Consider the following 27,322-nt stretch of genomic DNA (forward strand, 5'->3'; position numbering starts at 1 on the left):
GAGGGGGCTCCCTCACTGCCAGCTCACCATTTTGCGATTTACATGCTCCAAAAAGACACACTTACAGGGGACTCTTTGCATCATTACCACCCACTCTAGAAACACATGCCATATGGGCAGAAAACAAAGGGAGTGTGGGTTTTATTAACTGTACACCTTACACACCACAAATGCGTCCAGACGCCAAAGTACAATATCACAAGCAATACCCCCTGCCACTCGAAAAAATTGAAGGCATCACACCATTAATCGATGATTACATAGCAAAAGGGATTCTGAAACACATTATAAGCCCCTGGAATACACCAATCTACCCTGTAAAAAAGGCGAATGGGGAGTGGAGGCTTGTACAGGACCTAAGGGCCGTCAACAAGCAGGTTATACCTCTGCCACCTTTGGTAGCAGATATTCCTTTCATCTTTTTGAAAATACCTGCTGATTCCCTTTACTACACAGTAGTGGACCTGGCAAATGCATTTTTTAGCATCCCGATCGATGAAAGGGTATTGCCCATGTTTTCATTTTCATGGGGATGGGGGAAAAAGCAGTTGACCTGGTCAAGATTACCGCAGGGGTATGTGGACAGTCCGGCAGCCTTCTCCATGGTCCTTAATGAGACAATTAAGTCATGGACTGCTGAGCGCGGGTCGGTACTAATACAGTATGTGGACGACTTGCTCCTGTGCAGTCGATCTGCTGAAGATTGTGCGGTCGATTCCACATCTCTGTTACATCACCTGGCCAGGTCTGGCCACCTAGCATCGCGGAAGAAGATACAATGGTGTCAAAGTCAGGTAGAATACCTGGGATGCATTCTGAAGGAGGGAACCAGGCTAGTATCCCCCAAACGTGCCGCAGCCCTGCAGGCTCTCAGTCCTCCGAGAGACAAAGCAACCTTGCTGTCATTCTTGGGCGCAATCGTATATTGCCGCCAATGGATCCCAGATTGTTCATATTATGATGGCATTCTGAGGGAGGCTACCTTGTCCACCGCCCCAAAGACAATAGATTGGACAACAGAAAGGCTCCATGCTTTTCAGGCCTTGTTAAAAAGTCTGACTCAGGCCCCCGCCCTGGGATTGGTGGAATATGGCAAACCTTTTCAATTATACTGTGTGGTGTCGGGAAATTCTTTTGCTGCAGTTTTAACACAGCAACATGGAACCGGGTACCGACCAGTCTCCTATCTCTCAAAAAAGTTGCCTACCCAAGTACAAGGGATGCCATCTTGTTTACAAAACCTTGCTGCTTGTGCAATGGCAGTTCAAGAAGCTAACAAATCAGTATTAGGCCATGAGCTGACTCTCTACACTACTCATTCAGTGACTCACCTCCTGCAAAACATGAACACGCAGCATATGACAGCACAAAGGCTTAGTGGGTATGAGATCACACTTCTGAATACTGATAACCTCACCCTCAAACACGCACCACCCAGTAATCCCACTGTCCGCCTTTTGCATGCTTTGCTCAGGCTGCCACGAGACCCTGATCAGAAACACAATTGTGTTGAACAGGTTGCAGCAATAACCAGCCCTCGCCCAGATCTCACTGATATTCCCCTACCAGGAGTACAGGACGTCTTCGTAGACGGCAGCTGCTCCCGCCCCTCTGATGCAACATTCCTGACAGGGTACGCCATTGTCCAACTCCCTGATATGGTGTTGGAAGCAAAAGCTTTACCACCCTCCTCGGCACAGGTAGCAGAATTGGAGGCGCTCACAAGAGCTTGCATACTTTTCTCAGATCAGGAGGTAAACATCTACACAGATAGTAGGTACGCTTTTGGGGTCACGCATGACTATGGCGTAATATGGGCAAATAGAGGATTTAAAACTGCTGACAACAAGCCAATTGCTAACTCTACGCAAATTAAAGCACTCTTGTAAGCGATTCTTCTCCCAAAGCGGATAGCGGTCATCAAGGTAAAGGCACATTCATCAAATAACAGCAGAATTTCCAAAGGAAACGCGCTGGCAGACAGAGAAGCAAAAAAGGCCGCTGCCCTATACATTGGTCAGCCAGCCCCCACAACAATGTTCTTCAAAGAACATTTTACATCACCCAACTTTAAAACCATTGTGGCACAAATACAGGGATTAGCTACAAAGGAGGATGTTTCTTTTTGGGTCAAGGATGGCTTGACCAAGGACCAAGAAGGTCTTTGGTCAAAAGAGGGGAAGATATTGGGCATACCAGAATCAAGCAGTGTTCTCATACTTTCCTATCTCCATGGTCCAGGACATATAGGTACCACCGCCCTAACGAACATATACACAAAGTCTTTCTGTACAAACAACTTAAATAAACAGGCAAAACTCCTCACCAGCAGTTGTATGACCTGTGCACAAAACAATGTCCAAGGGAAAAATCATGGATTACATGGCCACCTGCCCCCACCCCTAGGTCCCCTAACAGATTTACAAATAGACTTTACACACATGCCCAAACAAAAAGGCAATTTGAAATACCTTTGCGTGATCGTATGCAAATGGTCAGGCTGGGTTGAAGGTATTCCGTGTACAGGTGAGACTGCTAAAATTGCTGCCAAATGCATACTGAACCATTGGGTTTGTAGGTTTGGAATACCAACGGCCATATGGTCAGACAGAGGACCTGCCTTCAGCTCCTCTGTTACACAGACTTTAGCTAAGCTACTAGGCTTACAGTGGAAACTGCACATCCCTTACCACCCACAAAGTGCAGGGGTAGTGGAAAGAATGAACAGGAACATTAAAGACAAGTTAAAAAAGGCTACGGGGGGCACCATGAAAGGATGGTTGGATTACCTTCCTTCAGTCCTATTTCAGATCAGAACAACACCACATGCCAGAACAAAACTCTCGCCCTTTGAGATTTTGATGGGAGTTCCTGCAAACATAGAGCTGCCCCTCTTAGATCAAAACACTGACATTAACATCTATTCCCAACAGGAAATGTACGTGAAAAATCTGGTAAGTATGCTACAGGAAATGAACGAACAAGTCTCTGTCACCTTTTCTCCTATTTCCACAGAGCCGACACACCCCTTCATCCCAGGAGATCAAGTGCTAGTCAAGCAACTGGCCCACAAAAAGAGGATCGGACCAATCTACTCTGGACCTTGGAAGATAGAGAAGGTTTCCAGAACTGCTGTACTGACCGATCTAGGAAACACCTGGATCCACGCCAGCCGGTTAAAGAAGTGTCCACAGCAACCCCAGACCCCAGACCCACCTCCAGCACCCCAGGACTCCTCTGACCAGGAACAGCAACCAGATTTGAAGGACGTTCAAGAAGGCATAAAGCAAATCTCTCTGAACGACAAGACAAATCCCTCACCCACAGGAAGAAACGAGTAACAGAACTTTGTACACAGTACCTGACAAAAATGATTTCCACTTCTGTGTCAGGAAGAACATTATGCTTCTGGACATGTCTGATTCTGATAGTATTCATACCTGTTTGGTTAATAGCAAATTGTGTGTACCATCCAGAAGATTTAGGGCTACTAGAAGGCATATGTGGGAAAGCACAGACAGCCAATGCACCTAGTTTAAAATATAAAAGAAGTATACACCCCACTGAACCCCCTTCAGGTTTAACCGACAAAATGTTGTTGTTAAAGTTTAAGTACAGTTATGCACAAAAGTCTGGTTTTGAGAAATGTTGGATATGCAGCAAACTCCACCCTAGTACAGCCAGAATCCCATTAATGGCCATTCCCTTAAACATCACTCCTTTCCTGAATGGAATACCCCCTATTGTTCTTGCCAATGTCATAAGAAAAAGTCCCAACAAGCCCCTCAGTTTTCAAATCGTGGGTAGAAGCCATGCTCCAGATTGGTGTTTCATAATGGGAAGCATTTCCAGGGGAGCTGAGGTGTGCAAATGGTCGAAACTTAATGTCTCCATGGCTTCCCTTACCGATAACTCATTTTTTCGCACCACAGACCCTGTGATAAATGCTACCATCTATGACCTTTTTAATTCTAGCTCCCACTCCCCGGTCACACAGTTATTAGCTCTGCTGATGGCATCTGGACATTCAAAAGGCGCAAGGACCATTGTTAGTCAACGACCCTTAGCATTAGGCAACACAACCTACATCTGTTGTGGCAAGCTCTGTTACCCATGGATTCCTGAGGAACCCCAAGGGTGGTGTTATCTTGCTAAAATAGTCCCTATAATGGGAGTAGTGGGGGATAATGGACAAGGACACCTACTTAAAGCTAGTACCCACCCAAGATACCCTCTAAAACACCTTGTGAAAAGAGAAATGTTCCTAGAAAAAGATATGACCTGGGCCTGGTTTCCTTCCTGGACAGGATGGGGAATAGATTTGATGAAGAAACTAAACAACTACACTTCAATCATAGATGAGATCTTGGAAAAGGACTCTGATGACATCACAAAACTAAACCTAGAAACCAGAGCAATTAGAAAACAACTAGAGCTACATGACCTGGCTATAGAAAGCATGAGTGCAGCCCTCACTGGCCTCTGTGAAATTACTGAGGACTATGAATGCTGCACCTGGATACATAACACGAGTATCGAGATCCCTGATTACTATGACATAATTGCACAACACAGAAAAGAGGTAAACAAGCTACAACAGGATGCAAGGGATATTGGGAAAACATGGGACCCTTTCTCTACAGGGTTCAGTTTAGGAGGTCTCACTTCATGGTTGAAGAACACTGCAATGACTATTTTCACCATACTGCTTTTCATATTGTTCTTGTATGCATGCTTCATGTTACTCAAATGCCTCTGCAGGAAGGGTAGCAAAGCACATTCCGAAACCATGAAGCTGACTTCCATTTCCAGAGATCCCACGGTATGGTACGAGAACCAGGAACATGAGGCCGGAGGATATGAATCCTTGAGGCTTGACGGAAAGGTAGAAAATGACCATTTCGATGATATCGAATGGTCAAAGGGAGGATTGTAAGGAGATTCCATAATACATTGCATTATTGGTTATTGATTTTGATTATTGATTTCACCCTGAAGATATAAGTTCAGGATTGCTTATCTGCTTAGTGATTGAAAGAGACTTTCTTGGTACATTTTAGAGAATCTATCTCATGACAGTATTGCTTAATAACTGAATTATCTCATTGCCATGTCTATCTATTTCTGTTAAATGTCTTCATCTTAGGAAACATCTGTTTGTGGTTTTTATCTCTGTACACTGTTACTGGGTATGAAAAGGCTAGAATTGGTTTTTAGGAAGTTGTGGCTGGGCACATCATGGTCAGCAGACGTTAACAGAAAGTAAGGAATCATTGAACTGTAATAGCTTGAAATACAGAGGTTAAGATTAAGGTCACAAGACATTAACGAATAATATGCTAATGAACATTTATGTGTATCATTTTGATTGGCCCCCAAATTGGGGCAGAGTCTTGTAAAGACAGCATAAAACAGCAATCCTGTAATAAAGAGTTGTAACCATTTCAGCATACCTATTGTGTGTGTGTATGCGTCATTGGTTAACCGCCGGCGTGGACCTCCACTGAGCCATCTCTAAGAGCCTAGGCCACAAGGAGAAGACGGGCAACCTAACACTGTCCAGAATGTTGTCAACTGGGAACAAGCCCAAAACATGTGCAGCATCGTACCCCTTTCCTCACGGCATCTCCAGCAAACTGCCGACGCGTCAGGGAAAATCTTGTGTAGACGACTAGGTGTTAAATACCACCTTGTCAGAATCTTATAATTAGTCTCCTGAAGCGTAGACGGCGAGGAAGCCGAGCAGGATGTTTAAACACACAGCAATACAAAACGTGTTTTTAACTTACTAAATGTGAGTAGTTTTATGTTGATTGAAATAAATTCATATTTTAAACATACTACACCATGGATAGTCCTCTTTCCTGTCATATGTAAACGAGGTACAATATACCCACGGAGGAACGAGGGACCCCCCCAGCACCACAACAGAGGCAGGCCAGGAAGCGACACAGTGGCTCATACTGTGAAGGCTGATCCACCCCGGATGGGGTCATACCTCTGGTGAGAGCAAAATTCATAAGTGGTCACCGGGCACTGGGAACAGAAATTGAAGTCACCCCCTCCACTCCTCCCTCATACATAGAAGATTTTTTCACCACTTGATTCTATTTATATTTATATTTATATTCATATCTTTATCACTGCCTTTTTTTATCATCATATTTTTTCACTTTTTACTATTAATTTTTAGCAACATTTTTCACCTTTTTTTTTGTACACAATTTCCATAAATTTTTATAGTTTTTATATTTTTATATTTTTTCACCAGTTTTCACTTGTTTCACCATTTTTTCATTTTGCCAATTTATGGTTGGACACTTCATGATTGGACATTTGTTCTGGTTTTGTGTATTTAAACAAAGACACCTGTTTTTGTCACAGTCACTAGCACTTTAGCATCTGCATGTAAAGGAATAGCATACTTGTTTATATATATATTTTTTGTATTTACTATTAAGATTGATTGATTAATATCATTTTAGAGTATTACACCCCTACTCTTTTACCTTTAATTTTTATCTTTTATTTTTACAAATTTTTAAATCTCTACTCTAAATTATCTGCCAGCATGCTGGAAAATTTATACCTTTTTTCCATTCTTTTTTATTTGGTTTGAATGGTATAGCGCCAAATCTATTTCCTTCCCTTATCTATGTTCTGTTTCTGGACCCCAGTAAAAGTGCGTTGAAGCTTCGCTTCCCACTTCGCTATACACGGCAAAGATGTTGTCTGGACAGGAGTGTTCAAGAGGGCGTACATCTGGGATAGGATCCGTGGCAACGGTTTCTTCCCTGTCGCAAGGTCTTCGAAGGGGGTCCGGGGCCTAGAATATGTACGGGGGCTCGGGATACTTCTCAGAAAATGATGCAGCTGCAGTGCATTCCAGAATGGGAGTCTGAATGTGCCCGTAGGATCCGATAATTCTGTCAAAGTGGGCCAGCCCGTAGGTCGCGCGAAGTGTGCCGCCGTCACGCAATTTGATTCCCGCAGTGTCTGAATTGTGTGATTGGTGTTTTTTTGACTGATCTGATTACATCATCAGTCCTTCCTCTTCTCCTCCATCAAAAGCGGGGGTGGTCTGAGTTGAGCATTGCTCACATAAGCATGTAAGCACCCTGAAGTGCTGTAATATTCTGAGCCCAGACTGTGTTATAATAACCCCCCCAGGGCGAGTGAATGACAGCATTGGCGATGGCAGTCATTCAATCTGGAAGACTGAGGATATCTTCTGGTAGAAAAGAAGTACTGGTGAGCCTGACGTGTAGAGGAAGGCCTCCCGTACAACTCTGGTCCAAGAGCCACTGGAAGTGGGACAGCTGGCGCTGGGGCACGGTGGAGTAAGAGTGCCTGGAATAAGTCTGATGTCTGTGCAGGTAGGAGCCAGGAACACACAGGTGAGAAGCCGGACTTGGCTGCTAGTGGGCTGGAATGCAGCCGGATCACGGGCAGGTCTTGGCAGCAGACGAGCAGACCGGGTACAACAGCAGGCAGGAGTGGGGTCAGGTCTCAGGCAGGCTCGGCAACAAGTAGGCAGACCAGGTATGTCAGCAGGCAGGTTTGGCAACGGGTAGGCAGATCAGGTATACAGCAGGCAGTAGCGTATTCAGGTCACAGGCAGGTACGGCAATAGGTAGGCAGATCAGGTTACAGCAGGCAGAAGCGTAGTCAGGTCACAGGCAGATTCAGCAACAGGTAGGCAGATCAGATATAACAGCAGGCAGAAGCGTGGTCAAGTCACAGGCAGGTTTGGCAACAGGTAGGCAGATCAGGTATAACAGCAGGCAGGAGCGTAGTCAGGTAACAAGCAGGAAACAACACAGGGTAACAGGTGACGCTGTAGATCAAGCAGCAACCAGACAGTGCTGAGTTCTGTGTTTAAATAGGCCATCTGGTGCCAGTTCTGGTAACAGGCGCGCGCCCACTGATGCACCCGTGGCAGATCTGGGTAAACTTTGTTGGCACCTGTGCACAGGTGTGTGCCTGAGGATGTCAGCTGTATTGCGTGGGTGACTTCCCTGACACCTATAGTTAGTAACTAGTGTCGTGCCCTTCTCCTCTTTTGGTATAACTGTAATGTGTGCTTCAAGAAGTCTGTGGAAGGGGAGCATGTAGGAAGGGGCCAGTAAGTACCTCTGTGAAGGTTTTAAAATAAGCGGCTGTGAATCCGTCTGGGCCGGGGCTTTTTCCTTTCCTTTTCCTTTTAGTTGTTTGATCGCATTTTTTAGTCTTCCGATATGGGATTTTCTAATTGATGGCCATCCTCTCTGTCAATGGGTTTAGGGCAGTGTTCTTTTAAAAAGTTCTTGATAAGGGAGTGTCTAGTGTTGTTTTTAGTGGGGCCATCTGATTGCGTATTGAGGTTGTATATGGTGGAATAGTATGCCTCAAATTGGGAAGCTATATCTGGAGCCGTGACTTTAGACCTACCTTGGGAGTCTTTGATAGTATGGATGTTGGTGCGAGCTTTGTTAATTTAAATGGCTTTGACTAGGTATTTACCGCTTTTGTTCCCAAATTCATAAAATAATTTCTGTTGTAGAATAAATTTACGTTTTGTTTTGTGGGATAACTCTGAAAGAGTTCTTTGGTTTGTGTGAGATCCTGGTATGTCTGTTGAGCTTGAGTTTGTTTGTGAGCTAGCTCTAGAGTTTTAATCTTTTGAATCAGATTTGTGATTCTGGCTTGGTGGGCCTTTTTCCACGAAGTCTTTAGGGCAATGAATTTTCCCCTTAGGACACATTTGTGGGCCTCCCATTGTGTCAGCGGGGTTGTTTCTCATCTGTCATTGTCTAGAAAGAAATTGTGTATGGCTTGTCTAATGTCTTTGCTGTCCCCTTCCGAGGTCAATAGAGCTGAGTTTAAGCGCCAAATCTTCAAAACGGTTTGATGGTCTGGAAAGGTTAACATCATTGTAATTGAGTGATGGTCAGATAGGAACATTGGTTCAATTGTTGCATGGGAAAGGAAAGGAAGGTCCATCTGAGAAAGGAAGAGGTATGGAGAGTGTGCCATGTGTCGTGTATGAGTAGCTCTTGAAATTACATTTTTAGTATCTAGGTTCACTGTACATACACTTTGAATCACAAACTGACAAATAATATATAGCTACTGTGTTTGTTACCTCAAAACTTTATATTCCTGATATATACCTGCTGTACCATGTACTTGTATGAGGAGGTATCCTGTTCTCTTTTTATTGCTTCTTTTGTGTGAAATCCTTGGTGTTCCTGCCAGTCCCTTTGTGTTCCCATTAAAAACTGACCACACTAAGCAGGAGAGCACATCATGGTCAGTTCTCTAGCTATGCTGGAAACTCAGTGTACTCTCCTCCAATGATCCGACTTGTCCTGACACTCCTCCACTGCACAGCCATTCACTGGCAAGCTCAGTGTGCTCCTGCTTCTCCTCCCCAGCTCTTATGCAGATGAGAACAGAGATAATGTGATTATATATAATGCATATCCCAGATGAGGTCTTACTAATGATTTATCCAGGGACAATATTATATCTCTCTCATTAAAGGATGCAGTAGTGATAAGGGGCTCAACATGGTTGCACAATGAGACTGTGTAAATTTATAAAAGATTAAAGAAATAGACCATGAGGCCCTTTGCAGTATCAGAGGATTTATTAAAAGTAAAGGCACAAAGTGAAGAAACAAATGCTTTATTAAAATAACCACCTATACACAGGGCCAGACTGGGAATAAAAACCAGCCCCGGAAAAAATATCATACCAGCCCCATAGCATTATTATACCAGCCCAACATCATAACGTCATTATTTCCTTGGTTCATCAAAGGGAAAACCATGCATTTTAAAGCACATTTGAGTATATTATATATATACATAGAAGGCAGATATGAAAGCACACAGGGCTATATATATATATATATATATATATATATATATATATATATATATATATATATATATATATATATATATATATATATATATATATATATTGTACAGGACGCCGTGGCTGGGTCCTGGAAGGACGCTATATTTCCCCTCTGTTTGGGTTGTGGTCTTTTTAAATGAATAAAATTGATTAACCCACCTGTTAAGGCAGTGCCTTTAAAAAACAAGACAGGAAGTGGTAGATGGGTGTGGAGGAGTGGAGAACACATGGTGGATGGTGTTTGGTGTTTGGTGTTTGGTGTTTGGTGTTTGTTTTGGGTTGCAGCAACTGAAGTGGACAGCAGTGTCCTGTTTGGAAGGCTCCTGGCAGGGGAAGCTACCTGCCATCAAGATCAAGCTCTGTTTCTGATAAAGACAGCTATTCTGGACTTTGCAAGTCGGTGAGACTACAAACCTTTTTCCTTTTGTTTTTGGCTGCTGTAAGCTATTTAATTTTAATAAACCCTTTGTTGTGTGCAAAGCCTGTGTCCTGCGATCTACCTGGTCCCCCGAACATTACAAGTGGTGCTCGAATGCGGGCAGGACAAAGTAACAGGCGTTTTCTTGCTATTTTTTTTTTTTTTTTTTTGCATTGGATCTGAACTGACATTTAAAGGGACAGTACAGTGAATTTATGTCCTGGGTTAAAGCTGCACAACTGTTGAAAGCTGAAACAATGGAGGAGCTAATTAAACAGCTGTCCATAGCTAATATACAAGCGCAGACTCGCCATGAGGAAGCTAATCAGCGCTTAGCAACCCAGCTGGAGGTACAAAAAACGCACCACAACGAGTTGGTGGCCCAGTTAGCAGCCCAGCTAGCGACCCAACAAGAGGTTATGCAGGCTCAGATGGCGGCCTTAAAAGAAGCAGTGCAGCAGCTTTCTCAGGGCCGTGAACAAGTGGCCGTTGCCCCTGGCAACCAGGTGACCATAAGGGCAAGCCATTTTTTGCAGAAGTTGTCCCTGAGTGATGACGTATAGGCGTTTCTGGCAACATTTGAGAGGACGGCAGAGAGAGAAGGGTGGCCCCAGGACCAGTGGGCCGGCTTAATTGCTCCTTTCCTCACCGGAGATTCTCAAAAAGCCTATTTTGACCTACCACCAGAAGATGCTAAAAATTATCAAAAACTAAAGGCGGAAATACTGGCTCGGTTGGGGGTGACTACGGCCGTTCGGGCCCAACGAGTGCACCAATGGAAGTATCGTTCAAACCGGCCACCGCGATCTCAAATGCATGACCTGGTGCAACTAGTAAAAAAATGGCTGCAGCCCGAAGTGTTGTCTGGCCCCCAAATTGTGGAGCGGGTCGTGCTGGACCGATACTTAAGGTCACTGCCAGATGACCTTCAACGGTGGGTCAGCCATGGAGACCCCAAAACCGCGAACTGCCTTGTTGAGATGGTGGAACGATATACGGTGGTGGAGGATCTGCTTGGCCCCACCAAGCGTCAAGGGCCCAGTCTGCCACGGCCCTTTCGACCAACTGCCGCCCTTCGAAAGGATGTCCCCAGGAGCCCTGGAATCAACACCCCGGAAGGCCAAGAGTCACACCCGTTACCCCCTCAGCGACCTGTTCCTGATCGGAGAGGAGGGGATGTACAATGTTGGCGATGTTATGCCTGGGGCCATACCCGGGCCCACTGCCCATTGCAGGAAGAACCCATGGAATGCGGGGTTCTTCGAAGGGAGTCTTTTTATGCCCATAAAGCGTGTACAACACATCTTGACCTTGGAGAGGGGAAGTTTGAGTGTGAAGTCCAAGTGAACCACCACCCTGCACAGGCTTTGCTGGACTCTGGAAGCATGGTAACCCTGGTTCACCCTAGAGTAATTGGGAAGATCGGTCCGGTAAGCAAAATTTTGCGGTTTGTGTGCATTCATGGGGACACTAGAGAGTACCCTCTCATCTCAGTGTCCATCTCCACAGCATGTGGCACTAGTACTCAAGAGGTGGGGGTGGTAAAAAACTTGGTACATGACGTTATCATAGGACGTGACTGTCCGTTATTTGCAAAACTTTGGAGACAAGGAGAACTATCTGAAAGGTCCAGAGACTGGGAAGAAACTAGTCCCTCTGTTCCTGTTGTTGAGGGTAATAACCCTGAGATGCCACATGTTCGTAATATGGACCCAGTTGATAAAAACGCCAAGACTTTGGTTAATAATGAGGAAAATAGTGCTGATACTGTTAAGGATGTCAATATGTGGAGGTCTCAGACCTACCTGAACACTGAGGGGGGGGAACCTTCCCCGCTCCAGGTAATGCTGGGGGAAGAGGATGAGGAAATGGCCTCTACCCCTGACTTGCCAGATTTGGGTGTTCCCCAGGGGGCATTTGGTACTGCCCAGATGCAGGACCCCACTTTGGCCAGGGCACGGGAACAGGTTGTAGTAATAAATGGGGGGCCCCAAGAGCCAGGTGCTAATGAGCGGTGGCCACATTTTTCAATATGTAATGAATTGCTTTATCGGGTTACTAAAGTGAGAGAAAATGTGGTAGAACAATTATTGGTACCCCAACAGTATAGACGCAAGGTCCTGGACCTGGCCCATGATGATGTGTTAGGGGGACACCTGGGAGTTGAAAAGACGGAGGCACGGATTGCCGACCGGTTTTACTGGCCAGGCTTGAAAGCAGAGGTAAGGAGATACTGTACCTCTTGTCCCACCTGTCAGTTGACCGCTCCAGAGACCCATTTCAGGAGCCCGTTGGTCCCTCTGCCCATAATTGAGGTCCCATTCGAGAGGATAGCCATGGATATAGTGGGTCCCTTGGTAAAGTCGGCTCGAGGTCATTCTTACATACTGGTGATCCTCGACTATGCCACTCGATATCCTGAGGCGCTACCCCTACGGAATATCTCCTCTAAGGCTATTGCACGGGAGTTATTCCAGTTGTTTACACGGACAGGTTTTCCCATGGAAATTCTCACAGACCAGGGCACCCCGTTTATGTCGAAGGTTATGGCTGATGTATGCAAACTGTTCCGGATTAAACAGCTGCGCACATCGGTCTACCATCCCCAAACAGATGGATTAGTAGAACGTTTTAATAAGACCCTTAAGTCTATGCTCAAGAGAGTGGTACAAAGGGATGGGAAAGACTGGGACTGCCTGTTACCAGCTCTCCTATTTGCTATCCGAGAAGTGCCCCAGGCCTCCACTGGGTTTTCGCCCTTTGAGTTGGTATATGGGCGGAGACCTCGTGGATTACTGGACTTTGTTAAAGAAGAATGGGAAAGTGAACCAATTCAGCATAAAAGTGTTCTTGAATATGTCTCTCAAATGCAGGAGAGGATCTGAACGGTGATGCCGCTAGTTAAGGAACACTTACAAAAAGCCCAGGAGGTTCAACGACGGGTCTATAATAGGGCAGCCAAAATTAGGAACTTCCAAGTGGGGGATCGAGTAGCAGTGTTGATTCCCACTGTGGAAAGTAAGTTCTTGGCCAGATGGCAAGGCCCTTTCGAGGTTGTAGAAAAAGTGGGAGAGGTAAATTATAGAGTCCACCAGCCAGGCAAGAGGAAACCCTTCCAGATATATCATGTAAACTTGTTAAAGCCCTGGACAGACAGGGAACCAGTGACCTCCCTGGCTAGTACAAAACTTGAGCCTCGGGTTGGGGTGGAGAGTGTCCAAGTAGCAAATACCCTGTCTAAAACCCAAAGTCAGCAGGCAAAGGAGTTCTTGCAGAGAAATAAAGAAACATTTTCAGACTTGCCAGGGCTCACTAGTGTCATAGAGCATGATATTGTCACAGAACCAGGAGTCAAAGTTTTTGTCCGGCCCTACCGCATCCCAGAGGCTCAAAGGAAGGCCGTTTCAGAGGAAGTAAAAAAGATGTTAGACCTAGGGATTATTGAGGAATCGCAGAGTGAGTGGTCGAGCCCGATTGTGTTGGTACCGAAGCCCAACGGGACTCTGCGATTTTGCAATGATTTCCGGAAACTTAATGAAGTTTCCCGGTTTGATGCCTACCCCATGCCCCGGGTAGATGAGCTTATCGAGAGACTAGGTCCAGCCAGGTATATCACTACGTTAGACCTTACCAAGGGGTATTGGCAAATACCGTTGACTAAGGCCGCTAGAGAGAAAACAGCTTTTTCTACCCCAGAGGGAAGTTTTCAGTACAAAAGGATGCCTTTTGGATTGCAAACTGCTCCAGCCACGTTCCAGAGAGCAATGGATAGGATTTTACGACCTCACCAGAAGTATGCCTCAGTATACTTGGACGATATAGTCATTTTTAGCAAAGACTGGGAATCACATTTGCCCAAAGTGCAGGCAGTGCTGGACTCTCTTTGGAAGGAGGGGTTTACAATAAACCCTGAAAAATGTGCTTTGGGAATGGAGGGGGTGAAATACCTGGGTTATATCGTGGGTAGAGGGGTAGTGAAACCTCAGGTCAACAAGATAGAGGCTATACAGAATTGGCCCCGCCCCCTCACAAAAAAGCAAGTACGTGCATTCCTGGGCATGGTGGGATACTACAGGAGGTTTGTACCCAACTTTGCCACGTTGGCGGCTCCGTTGACCGATCTGACTAAGGGTCGGAAATCGGTCATGGTGGAGTGGAATGCAGACGCTGAGAAGGCTTTTTTGGAGCTCAAGTCGGCGCTGTGCCAACACCCTGTCCTTGTAGCACCCAATTTTTCAAAAGAATTTGTTGTCCAGACTGATGCTTCCGATGTAGGATTGGGAGCGGTGTTGTCATAGGTTATTCATGGTGAGGAACACCCGATAGTCTTCCTCAGCAGGAAGTTAACACCAGCGGAGAAAAACTATGCCATAATTGAACGAGAGTGTCTGGCCATTAAGTGGGCTCTGGAATCCCTCAGATATTACCTTTTGGGAAGGAAGTTTAGGTTGATTTCTGACCAGGCCCCTTTAACATGTCTGAGACAGGGAAAAGGGACTAATGCCAGGGTTACCCGGTGGTTCCTGGCACTCCAGGAATTTAAATTTGGAGTGGAGCATAGGCCCGGGAGACTGCATCAAAATGCAGATGCCCTCTCCCGAGTCCATTGTTTAAGCTCCACTGTTGCCTCCACCTCCTTGGCGTTGGGGCACAGGGGGGGGATATGTACAGGACGCCGTGGCTGGGTCCTGGAAGGACGCTATATTTCCCCTCTGTTTGGGTTGTGGTCTTTTTAAATGAATAAAATTGATTAACCCACCTGTTAAGGGAGTGCCTTTAAAAAACAAGACAGGAAGTGGTAGATGGGTGTGGAGGAGTGGAGAACACATGGTGGATGGTGTTTGGTGTTTGTTTTGGGTTGCAGCAACTGAAGTGGACAGCAGTGTCCTGTTTGGAAGGCTCCTGGCAGGGGAAGCTACCTGCCATCAAGATCAAGCTCTGTTTCTGATAAAGACAGCTATTCTGGACTTTGCAAGTCGGTGAGACTACAAACCTTTTTCCTTTTGTTTTTGGCTGCTGTAAGCTATTTAAGTTTAATAAACCCTTTGTTGTGTGCAAAGCCTGTGTCCTGCGATCTACCTGGTCCCCCGAACATTACAATATATATATATATATATATATATATATATATATATATATATATATATATATATATATATATATATATATATACAGTGCCTTGCAAAAGTATTCGGCCCCCTTGAACTTTTCAACCTTTTGCCACATTTCAGGCTTCAAACATAAAGATATAAAATTTAAATTTTTGGTGAAGAATCACCACCAAGTGGGACACAATTGTGAAGTGGAACGCAATCTATTGGATAATTTAAACTTTTTTAGCAAATAAAAAACTGAAAAGTGGTGCGTGCAAAATTATTTGGCCCCTTTACTTTCAGTGCAGCAAACTCACTCCAGAAGTTCAGCGAGGATCTCTGAATGATCCAATGTTGTCCTAAATGACTGATGGTGATAAATAGAATCCACCTGTGTGTAATCAAGTCTCTGTATAAATGCACCTGCTCTGTGATAGTCTCAGGGTTCTGTTGAAAGCGCAGAGAGCATCATGAAGACCAAGGAACACACCAGGCAGGTCCGTAATACTGTTGTGGAGAAGTTTAAAGCCGGATTTGGATACAAAAAGATTTCCCAAGCTTTAAACATCCCAAGGAGTACTGTGCAAGTGATCATTTTGAAATGGAAGGAGTATCAGACCACTGCAAATCTACCAAGACCTGGCCGTCCCTCTAAACTTTCAGCTCAGACAAGGAGAAGACTGATCAGAGATGCAGCCAAGAGGCCCATGATCACTCTGGATGAACTGCAGAGAACTACAGCTGAGGTGGGAGAGTCTGTCCATAGGACAACAATCAGTCGTACACTGCACAAATCTGGCCTTTATGGAAGAGTGGCAAGAAGAAAGCCATTTCTCAAAGATATCCATAAAAAGTCTCGTCTAAAGTTTGCCACAAGCCACCTGGGAGACACACCAAACATGTGGAAGAAGGTGCTCTGGTCAGATGAAACCAAAATCCAACTTTTTGCCCACAATGCAAAGCTATATGTTTGGCGTAAAAGCAACACAGCTCATCACCCTCAACACACCACCCCCACTGTCAAACATGGTGGTGGCAGCATCATGGTTTGGGCCTGCTTTTCTTCAGCAGGGACAGGGAAGATGGTTAAAATTGAGGGGAAGATGGATGCAGCCAAATACAGGACCATTCTGGATGAAAACCTGTTGGAGTCTGCAAAAGACCTGAAACTGGGACAGAGATTTATCTTCCAACAAGACAATGATCCCAAACATACAGCAAAATCTACAAAGGAATGGTTCACAAATAAACATATCCAGGTGTTAGAATGGCCAAGTCAAAGTCCAGACCTGAATCCAATCGAGAATCTGTGGAAAGAGCTGAAAACTGCTGTTCACAAACGCTCTCCATCCAACCTCACTGAGCTCGAGCTGTTTTGCAAGGAAGAACGGGCAACAATTTCAGTCTCTCGATGTGCAAAACTAGACATACCCCAAGCGACTTGCAGCTGTAATCGCAGCAAAAGGTGGCTCTACAAAGTATTAACGCAAGGGGGCCCAATAATTTTGCCCGCCCCACTTTTCATTTTTTTATTAGTTTAAAAAAGTTTCAAAAATCCAATAGATTTCATTCCACTTCACAATTGTGTCCCACTTGTTGGTGATTCTTCACAAAAAATTAAAATTTTATATCTTTATGTTTGAAGCCTGAAATGTGGCAAAAGGTTGAAAAGTTCAAGGGGGCCGAATACTTTCGCAAGGCACTGTATATATATATATATATATATATATATATATATATATATATATATATATAAGCAAATTCCAGTTAAAAGTGGTAAAATTGGTCCATCATCAAGGATCACCCCAGGAACGTGGGTAAGGACTGACTCTGTTTTCCAGAGACTACCTTCCGCAGAAAGAATGGGCGGGGTGGTAACTGATATAAGGGGGAAACCTTTATATCAGTGCCCCCTTATATTATTGTATTCACTCCCCCCTTACATCAGTGACCCCCCCTCAGACTTGCCTGGCAGCACTGCCTCTCAGGTGCACTGTGTAGGGCTCAGTTAGATGGCTCCAGTTTGGTGGCTCTGGTTTTATCCTATAGTCTCCTCTCCACAGTCCACACACATCTGACTTCTCCCATGACCCCCATCCTGTCGGCACTCCCACTCTTAACTCCTCTCCAGAGACTGCAGACATGATATAAGACAAGAGATGGTCAGAGGTTGCGGACATGACACAAGTGATGTTTAGAGACTGAGGACAGAATACAAGAATACAAGAAATGGCTAGAGACTGAGAACATGATACAAGAGATGGTTAGGAACTGAGGACAGAATACAAGAGATGGCTAGAGACTGAGGACATGACACAAGAGATGGTTAGAGACTGAGGATATGATACAAGAGATGGCTAGAGACTGAGGACATGATACAAGAGATGGCTAGAGACTGAGGACATGATACAAGAAATGGCTAGAGACTGAGGACAGGAAACAAGAGATGGCTAGAGACTGAGGACAGGATACAAGAGATGGCTAGAAACTGAGAACATGATACAAGAGATGGGTAGAGATTGAATGTAGACATGATATAAGACAAGAGATGGTCAGAGGTTGCGGACATGACACAAGTGATGTTTAGAGACTGAGGACAGAATACAAGAAATACAAGAATACAAGAAATGGCTAGAGACTGAGAACATGATACAAGAGATGGTTAGGAACTGAGGACAGAATACAAGAGATGGCTAGAGACTGAGGACATGACACAAGAGATGGTTAGAGACTGAGGATATGATACAAGAGATGGCTAGAGACTGAGGACATGATACAAGAGATGGCTAGAGACTGAGGACATGATACAAGAAATGGCTAGAGACTGAGGACAGGAAACAAGAGATGGCTAGAAACTGAGAACATGATACAAGAGATGGGTAGAGATTGAATGCAGACATGATATAAGACAAGAGATGGTCAGAGGTTGCGGACATGACACAAGTGATGTTTAGAGACTGAGGACAGGATACAAGAGATGGCTAGAGACTGAGAACAGGATACAAGAGATGGCTAGAGACTGTGAACATGATACAAGAGATGGTCAGAGGCTGTGTACATAATACAAGAGATGCTCAGAGGCTGAAGGCATGATACAGTAGATGTCAGAGGCTACGGACATCATACTAAAGATGGTCATAGATTGCAGACATAGTACAAGAGATGGCCAGAGACTGCAGACTCTATACAAGAGATCAATGCAGCCTCATCAGTGCCCATCAAATGCAGACTCACTGTCCCCATCAATGCAGCTTTGCCGTGCCCATCAATGCAGTCTCGCTGTGCCCATCAATGCAGCCTTACTGTGTCCATCAATACAGCCTCACTGTACCCACCAATGCAGCCTCACTGTGCCCATCATTGCAGCCTCACTGTGCCCATCATTGCAGCCTCACTGTGCCCATCAAATGCAGCTTTACTGTGCCCATGAATGCAGTCTCCCTGTGCCCACCAATGCAGCCTCCCTGTGCCCATCAATGCAGCCTACCTTTACACATCAATGCAGCCACCCTGTGCCCATCAATTCAGCCTTACTGTGCCCATCATTTCAGCCTCACTGTGCCCATCATTGTAGCTTCATGGTGCCCATAAATGCAGCCTCCCTGTGCCCATCAATGCAGCCTCACTGTGCCCATCAATGCAGCCTGATTATTAAATTAAATAAATGTGGGGGCATGGCCTGATGGCGTATGGAGTATGACGCTTCCTGGGGAGCTCCGTCCTTTTATCCTGCTTTCCGCATTATCCTGGGACCCACAGTAGTAATCTATACCCCCTACTTACCTCACCAGATACCCCAAACTCTGGCCATCATGTCCCCACCTAAATCTCAAAAAAACGCTGCTGCAAAACTGGCCCAATACCGCTGTTAAGAAGGAGAGGAGTCTGAAGAAGATGGCGGTGCGGCTAAGGCAGGGGAGGAGCGGTCAGCGAAAGACACAGACAAGCTCCTGGAAGCTATTACATTCTGCCGCACGTCGCTTACTTCTCAAATAGAAGAAGTAAAGGTGGACATCTCCTTGATTAGATAAGATCTACACAAACTTCGAGATCGAGTCAAATCCACAGAGACCCGCATCAGTGGTGTAGAAGATGCCATCCCGCCGCTGCAAATGGGGCAGATCGCATGCAGCAACAAATCCAAAAGCCTATTCTCCAAGCAAGATGAAATGGAGAATAGGCTTAGGAGATGCAACCTGCGCTTGATCGGCCTTCCGGAGGGGGCAGAAGGTAAAGACCCTACCGCTTTTCTTGAACACTTTCTTGTTACAACATATGGTAGGCCTTCTCCCCCATGCTGGCGGTAGAAAGAACACACCCCATGCCGGCTAGACCACCCCTCAGGGTGCTCCCCCCCCCCGCACATTCATAGCCAAGATGCTCAACTACAAGGATAGAGATGCCGCACTGAGATTGGTCAGAGAAAAGGGTAATATCCCTGTTGATACTGTTAAAGTGGCATAATTTCCAGACTTCTCAGCGGAATTTCAGCACCGCCGCCAGGGATTCATGGAAGCTAAACGCAAGCTCAGAGATAACCACTTCAAATATGTCATGCTCTTCCCAGCCAGACTCAGGGTTTAGCATGATGGAAGAGCATCATTCTTTGAGAACTCTGAGGAGCTGATTACCTGGATTGAACGCAGAACAGCCCAGAAGATTGAGAAGATTGACCATGCCCTGAATACACCAGATTGACCATGCCCAGATTGACCATGCCCTGAATACACTGTGCTTTAACTTCTTAGTACACACAATGGCCCACAACATACATGTAAGACACTATGGTCAGCCTTTTTCGGTCTACCGTGGGTCAGGAAGTCTGATTGTTCCCCTGTTCTTGTTGCAGAACCTGACAGTCCTCCTACTCCAGCTGGCCACTTTGTAATATCCTTTAACTAAAGCCGGGACATATACACAGCAGAAACTGTGGGTCACTAACTTTAACCTACTATATAAAACTGTGCTGTTAACTGACAGCCCCATCTGGGGTACGTCATATTTCCCCTGTGTTGCTTATGTGACAGGAGCCTTGGGAAGACAAAAATTCTACTGACTTCATGTAAGGTGCAGTGTTTGACTTTGCCCCACGCACCTCCAAGAAAAGTAGTCCACGTGCCTGGAACCATAGCGGGGAAGTACACGTGATTTTTCATCCACATGCCTGGGTTTGCATCACTATGTTTTATGCGTTCTTGTTTTCCTTCCGGATACCCAGCTATGTTCTAATGCCCCAATGGTTCCATTAGTTTTCTTTCCTACTCAAGATCAAACTGACTATTTTTTGCTGGACTTTAGTTCAAGTTATGTTTGGGGTTTGTGCCCGGACCAGTTGGGGACAGTGCAGGGCAGGGAGGGGGAGGGGGGAATGTTACTAGGGTTTGCTCTAAAAGTGTTTGTTACAATTTGGGTGAAGGTTTTCAAACAATGCTTAAATTTGAACAGGCTCGGTAGTGCTATATTATCCTTGTGCTTGGTAACAATATATATGAAACGATAAGGTTTCCAGAGACAAGCCGATGGTTGTGCTAGACTTAAACATAACTGGGACATTTCATGCCACAAATAATCTAATATGGCATCTATAAAGTTTCTTACTTGAAACATGAGGGGTCTACATGGGCCAATCAAATGGGCAGCAGCCTTCACGTTCCTTAAGAAACAAAGGACCGATATAGTAGCGCTGGTAGAAACATACGTGGAGGGCAGACTTCAGATGGCCCTCCGCCGCCCTTGGATTGGATGGGCATTCCACTCGGGGGAAACATGTCCCATTCTAGAGGGGTATCAGTATTAATTGCAAAATCAGTATATTTTGAGCTCGGGGAGGCGTGCACTAATCCACAGGGTAGACATGTGTTCCTGTCCACTAAATTGTATGGTGAACCATTTCTTATTATGGCCTTTTATGACACCCCCCCCCCCCCCATTCACCATGGCTTTAATCATGGAGGGAATCTCCTTTATGGCCAGATACCCTACGGTACAGGCAGTCTGGATGGGGGACTTCAACACCACATTAAACACAACCCTAGACAGACTTAAGCCACCATCACTAGTTGCAGGGCAGACTGGGGAAACCAAATTCTGCTAACTTATCTCCTTCATTCACCTAATAGATATGCTTCTCCTCCACACACAACTCTTTGTCCCAAATTGACTTTATTCTTATTTCTCAACGACTTACACCGAGACTACTAACAGTGACCTATGGCCCCAGACTGTTGTCAGGCCATAGCTCCTACTCAATAACAATCAGCCTACCCCTAAACAGACCACCACAGGCCTAGCGTCTGAATCCATTCTGTCTGTCCCTACTGCCAGAAGAGGATACACTTGCAAAAGAGTGTAGCCAGTTCTTTAATGAAAATGACCACACTGCCTCTGTTGCAGCAGTGTGGGACTCATTCAAACTTCATGCCCGTGCGATCATGGCTTCACACATAAAAAGAATCAAAGCAGACTCTACAGAAGCCTTAGACAGGGCGGTAACGGAGCTCTCCACATTAGAACGGATATATGAGATCGACCCTGCACTGTCGAACGCCAATAAACTTAAAGCGGAGGTCCACCCTAAAGTGGACCTCCGCTCATTGGAACCCTCCCCCCCTCCGGTGCCACAATTGGCACCTTTCAGGGGGGAGGGGGGTGCAGAACAGTACAGTACAGTACAGTACAGTACAGGTATTCTGCACCCACTTCCGGGATAGCTCTCTGCGGAAAGGGGCGTAGATTACGCCCCTTTCCGCAAGTGCCCGCCCCTTTCCGCAAGTGCCCCACTGCCTGCTGGGAAACACACAGATCCCAGAGGCAGCGGGGACCATCCTTATTGCGCAGCGCGATTTGCGCATGCGCAGTAGGGAACCGGGAAATGAAGCCGAAAGGCTCCATTTCCTGATTCCCATACCCAAGATGGCGGCGGCAGCACCTTACAGACGATCTAGAGATCGGTTTCGGGTGCCGACATCGCGGGCGCGCTGGACAGGTAGGTGTCACTATTTTAAAAGTCAGCAGCTGCAGTATTTGTAGCTGCTGGCTTTTAAAAAAAAAAAAAAAACGCGGAGTCCCGGTGGACTCCCGCTTTAAAATGCAAACAAGAGTGGTATCTCAACTGCAATATGCGAAAGCCAGGCAAAAAAGGTTTTTTACTAAACAGAAGCGATTTGAACATGGAGAGAAGGCAGGTAAACTTCTTGCATATCTAGTCCACAGCGAGGATAGGCCTCCAATTGTTATAACCCTGCATAACCAAGGTGGACCACCAGTCTCTGACCCATCTACGGTAACCGCCAGGTTTCGGGATTTTTTTAAAGAATTATACACATCAATGGTCGCTGAGGATACGGTATCTATGGACCAATTCCTTGAAAATATTTCACTTCCCCAACTCTCGGAATCCCAGAAAGAACTCCTCGAGGCTCCCCTTACCAAGGAAGAAATAGCCACAGCCATTGCAGAGTTTGCTAAATCCAGATCCCCAGGCTCGGACGGCCTACCCATAGAATTTTATTCTCACTTTTCAGAGGTATTAACACCCAAATTACTTGCTCTATACAATAATCTGTTCGAAACCCTAACACTACCATCTTCGATGAGGGAGGCCATAATAGTCCTTATACCCAAGCCAGGTAAAGACCTAGGTTACCCAGAGTCGTATCGCCCCATCTCCTTATTACAAGTAGACGTAAAAATACTGGCCATGATCTTATCCATGCGATTAAATCAAGTAATACTTTCCCTAATACACACAGACCAGGCAGGGTTTATGCCAGGCTGAAACACCTCCTTCAATCTTAGGAAACTTTTCATCAATCTACAGGCCACACACTACAATGTTGGAACTAGAGTAGTGGTAACTTTAGACACTGCCAAAGCGTTTGATTCAGTAGAGTGGAGATACCTCTGGAGAAGTCTGGAGGGATACGGCTTTGGGCCCAAATATATCAGATGGGTTCAGCTATTGTACCAACACCCAACAGCTAGGGTAGTGGTGAATGGGTGGCCGTCTCAACAGTTCGACCTCAGTAGAGGCACGAGACAAGGCTGCCCACTTTCTACACTTCTGTATGCACTGGCTGCAGAACCCCTTGCCGTGTCCATCTGCACAAACCCAAAGATCAAAGGGTTAACACTCGGACCTCTGACCGAAAAAATCAGCCTATACGCTGACGACACTTTGCTTTATCTAGCCGATTGTGGCCCTTCCCTACACAATGCCCTTCAGGTGATCGAGAGGTTTGGGACTTTCTCCGGCCTGAAGATTAACTGGGGAAAGTCTCAAATATTACCAATTGATAGCTTCCCACCCTCAGAATCTCAGACTAACTTGCCACTCCAGAGGGTAGACATAATTAAATATCTTGGCATATACATATCAAGGACCCCAGTAGATTATATTGCTCTAAATATCAAACCGCTATTCTCCCTAATCAGGTCTAAAATAAACACATGGGCCCGGCTGCCTCTTGGGGTATGGGGACGTATAAACCTAATAAAGATGGTATTGTTTCCTAAAGTACTTTATCTTCTCTGGCACACTCCAGTCTATTTATCACAAAAATATTTTAAATCCCTTGAAGCTCTCCTCAAACCGTTCGTGTGGGGGAATAACAGACACAAGCTTGCTTGGCAGACACTTAAAAACCCAACTGACATGGGCGGAACAGCTCTCCCAGACTTTAACTATTATTATATCGCATCGCAACTGTCCCAACTTTTCCACATTGACAAGACTGACAAAGAGCGTTTCCTTACTCTAATATGTCCTCGCTGGGCACAATGTACGGGTGATCCAAATAATGCCATCTCAGTGGGCGCAGGGAACACAGAGCCAAGGGAGCACAGACTGTCACTACTCTATCATTATAGACGCATATGGAACCTGGCATCTACCAAACTAGGAATACCACCACACAATGACTACACACCACTATGGCACAACAATTGCCTACAGGAATATTTTCACATACAAAACTCAGAGCTATGGGCTTCACGTGGCATATACTAATTGCATCACCTAATCACTGATGGATCTCTTAAGACCTTTGATGCACTTAAAGAGGAGTTTACACTCCACAAGCAAATGTTTTTCCGCTATCTCCAGGTCTGTCATGTGACCCAAATGCAGTTTCCACAGTCCCTCCCACAACCCGCTTACAGTCCCCTCATGGCTATAATCAAGGGCACAGACCCCAAAAAACGTACCTCATGTTTTTACAATATGCTCTCCGCTCCTCCCTCTGCAAAACTGGCATATGTGTTGAAACCACGGTGGGAGAGAAAGGTGGGGGCAATGAAGGATGAGGAATGGGAGGAAGCTCTGGAAACCCGCAAGACAGTGTCCCCCAAGCTCACAGATAGGCTCTCCCAAATTTATATACTTCACCGAGCTTATCTTACCCCTATTAGGGTGGCCAGATACAAAAGGAACCAGCCCACCACATGTCCAATGTGTGGTCTTGAAACATTCACCTTTTTCCACCTCTTATGGGCCTGTCCCAAACTACAGGAATTTTGGAAGCAGGTAGTGACCTTTCTTCACGATGTCATGGGATCTCCCCAGATGCTTGATCCAAAGCAGTGTCTGCTTGGGATATTCCCTGCCGTCCTTGATAAGTTCACTCAAATATTCTTACAAGAAACCATATTTTCTGCTAGGAAAACCATTGCTAGGAAATGGATGAGGTCAGAACCCCCAAATATACTAGACTGGAAGAGGGAAGTGAACACGAATCTACCAGTTCTTATACATTAATAGAGGCTGCCCAGCCAAGTACAACAGAATCTGGGACCGCTGGCTACAGGAATCAGACACCTGTACATAAAGGATGTAAACCACAAGACATTAATGTTTCTGTATACATAAATATTGTTTGTCATGCATGTATCATTAATGAGACACAAACTCTTATAAGTGCCTACCAAATACGATGTTTTCAATATATATTGCAGCCAAATTACATGCTGTACCCTCTTTAATATGAAAACGATTGTATCACCCCTGCACTTATGTCATGTGCACTTTTTCCCAATAAAAATCTTTTGTTCAATAATAAAAAAAATTTAATAAATGTGATTTCTCATGTGCCCTGTATATCCTGCTTCCAATGCTGTAATTTACCTGGTTGATCCTGCCTGTTCTTCTTCTCCTACAAGTAAACTGACCACAGTAGCATGCCAGCCGATCCAACCAACCGTGGTCAGTTTACGTCTTGTGTCATAATGCCGAAGATACAGATGTGCTATGCAAGAGCACATCACGCCTATATCTTCTGTGGTCAGTGAGAAGCCCGAACAATCCCTACTCTCAGATGAGGAAAGGTGAGGGGAGAGATATTTTCTGCCGAGCCTGATTGTGTTCCATTGCCATAGAAACACAGAAGCTTGGGGGCAATGTCAATTCTGGCTCTGGCGTACTGCCCCGACGCTGGACATGCCATCGGAAGTTCCACGCATCTCTGTGAAACTGACAGCGATCACGTGACCTGCAGTTTTAAGCTGCAGAACACAGCAGAGGCAAGTTTTTTCTATTACAAAATAAACTTTCAGCACAGAAAACCATGATTTAATCAGTGGGCATACAAAGGTGTTTTGAGCTAGGCTAACAACCACTTTAAGTAGCACTCACAGATCTTGACCCTCCCCCAGCATTTAACTGAACAGCAATAAGGAGAAGCAGCAGATGGATGAGCTAATTTCTCTACCACTCTTCTCTTTTTCCACCAGTATTGCAGCACAACTGATTATTTTGCTTCTTCTCTCTATCCCAGTTTGAGCTCTGCTGTACACTGTAGGACTGCAATATGCTGGAACCAATTTAATTTTACTCCACGTTAATAGACAATGCTTGTGTTTAAAAATACCTTTCATTGTGTGTTAATGTATGAGGTGCTGCATTAATGTGTGTCACTAATGAAATAATAACACTATGATCCTGTTGATATGCTACAGTTGCTCTAAGATTTCTCATGGAACAGGTACCCAAACCATAATATTTGGCAATGTGGGAACATATAATTAAGAAAAATTGCTTGGAGATCAAGAAGAAACAATAATACCATTAAAAAAAAAGGTATTCAATGCAAATTAGGATATCAATTTAAAAAATGCAATTTGCAAAGAACTCATTGTTATCACCTGCACTAATGAGTCATGTTAGAAAATGAAGCATCCAGTTATTGTTTTAGAACAATGACTCAGTGTTAACCCAGATTTGGCCGGTTCAGCCGGAACTGGCATTTTTGTTGATCCTTCTATGGGGAAGCTGGTTGTACTGATGTTGGTCCATTGATTAACTTCAGTACAACCAGCTTGTCAGGTTTTCCTAGCCTGATCACTGCCGGAGGCTATAGCTGCCAGCAGTGATCATTGTATTCTGCCAGTGGGGAAGACTCCCTGCGCTCCACACTGGCAGAATGAAATAGGGCTGCAGGAGGGTTTGCCACATCAATGCTGACTGTGTTGATGGGGAATTCAGCATGTTTCTATCCTTCAACCCAAGCTTTTCCTGGTGTAGTAGAATTTCATATTAACCAATATATTTTATGTTATTCATATTAATTTGCATATGTTTTATTGATAATAAAATTATTGTTTATATTATTATTATTATTTTATAGTAGTGGTCTTATCAATATTATTATTCAATAGTAAAGCAATAGTTATTAATATGTATTAATGTATACTATGTTATTCCATAGATATAACTCCTATAAGACTAAACCCTGCCTTCCTCCCTGGTATGTCTGCACAATTACTAACACACCAATGCAACACCTAGACATATTAGCACATCAGTTTTTCCGTGATGGCTCTCTCCTAGATCGTCTTGCGCTAATGCCCACTTTCACCAATCACCCTCTGCCATTCTGGACCTACTTTCAAATTCGCCACTTCTTAAAGGTGA

General features: G+C 45.0%; 1 protein-coding gene across 3 annotated transcripts in view; it reads left to right on the forward strand.

Annotated features, from left to right (window-relative positions):
- LOC143930246 (beta-microseminoprotein-like) overlaps positions 1-27,322 on the forward strand; it is a 131,238-nt gene that overhangs the window by 81,739 nt on the left and 22,177 nt on the right. For 2 of the 3 annotated variants that reach the window (XM_077454390.1, XM_077454391.1), the window contains one exon: positions 27,117-27,155. The exons of the other annotated variant lie outside the window; for it this stretch is intronic. The gene's annotated coding sequence lies outside the window, so the exon portion shown is untranslated. The remainder of the gene's footprint in view (positions 1-27,116; positions 27,156-27,322) is intronic. 3 annotated transcript variants of the gene reach the window in all.

Source organism: Lithobates pipiens, unplaced genomic scaffold, assembly GCF_037356315.1.
Source record: "Lithobates pipiens isolate NorthernLeopardFrog02 unplaced genomic scaffold, aLitPip1_a1.2 Scaffold_25, whole genome shotgun sequence".
In the NCBI taxonomy this organism is placed as follows: domain Eukaryota; kingdom Metazoa; phylum Chordata; class Amphibia; order Anura; family Ranidae; genus Lithobates; species Lithobates pipiens.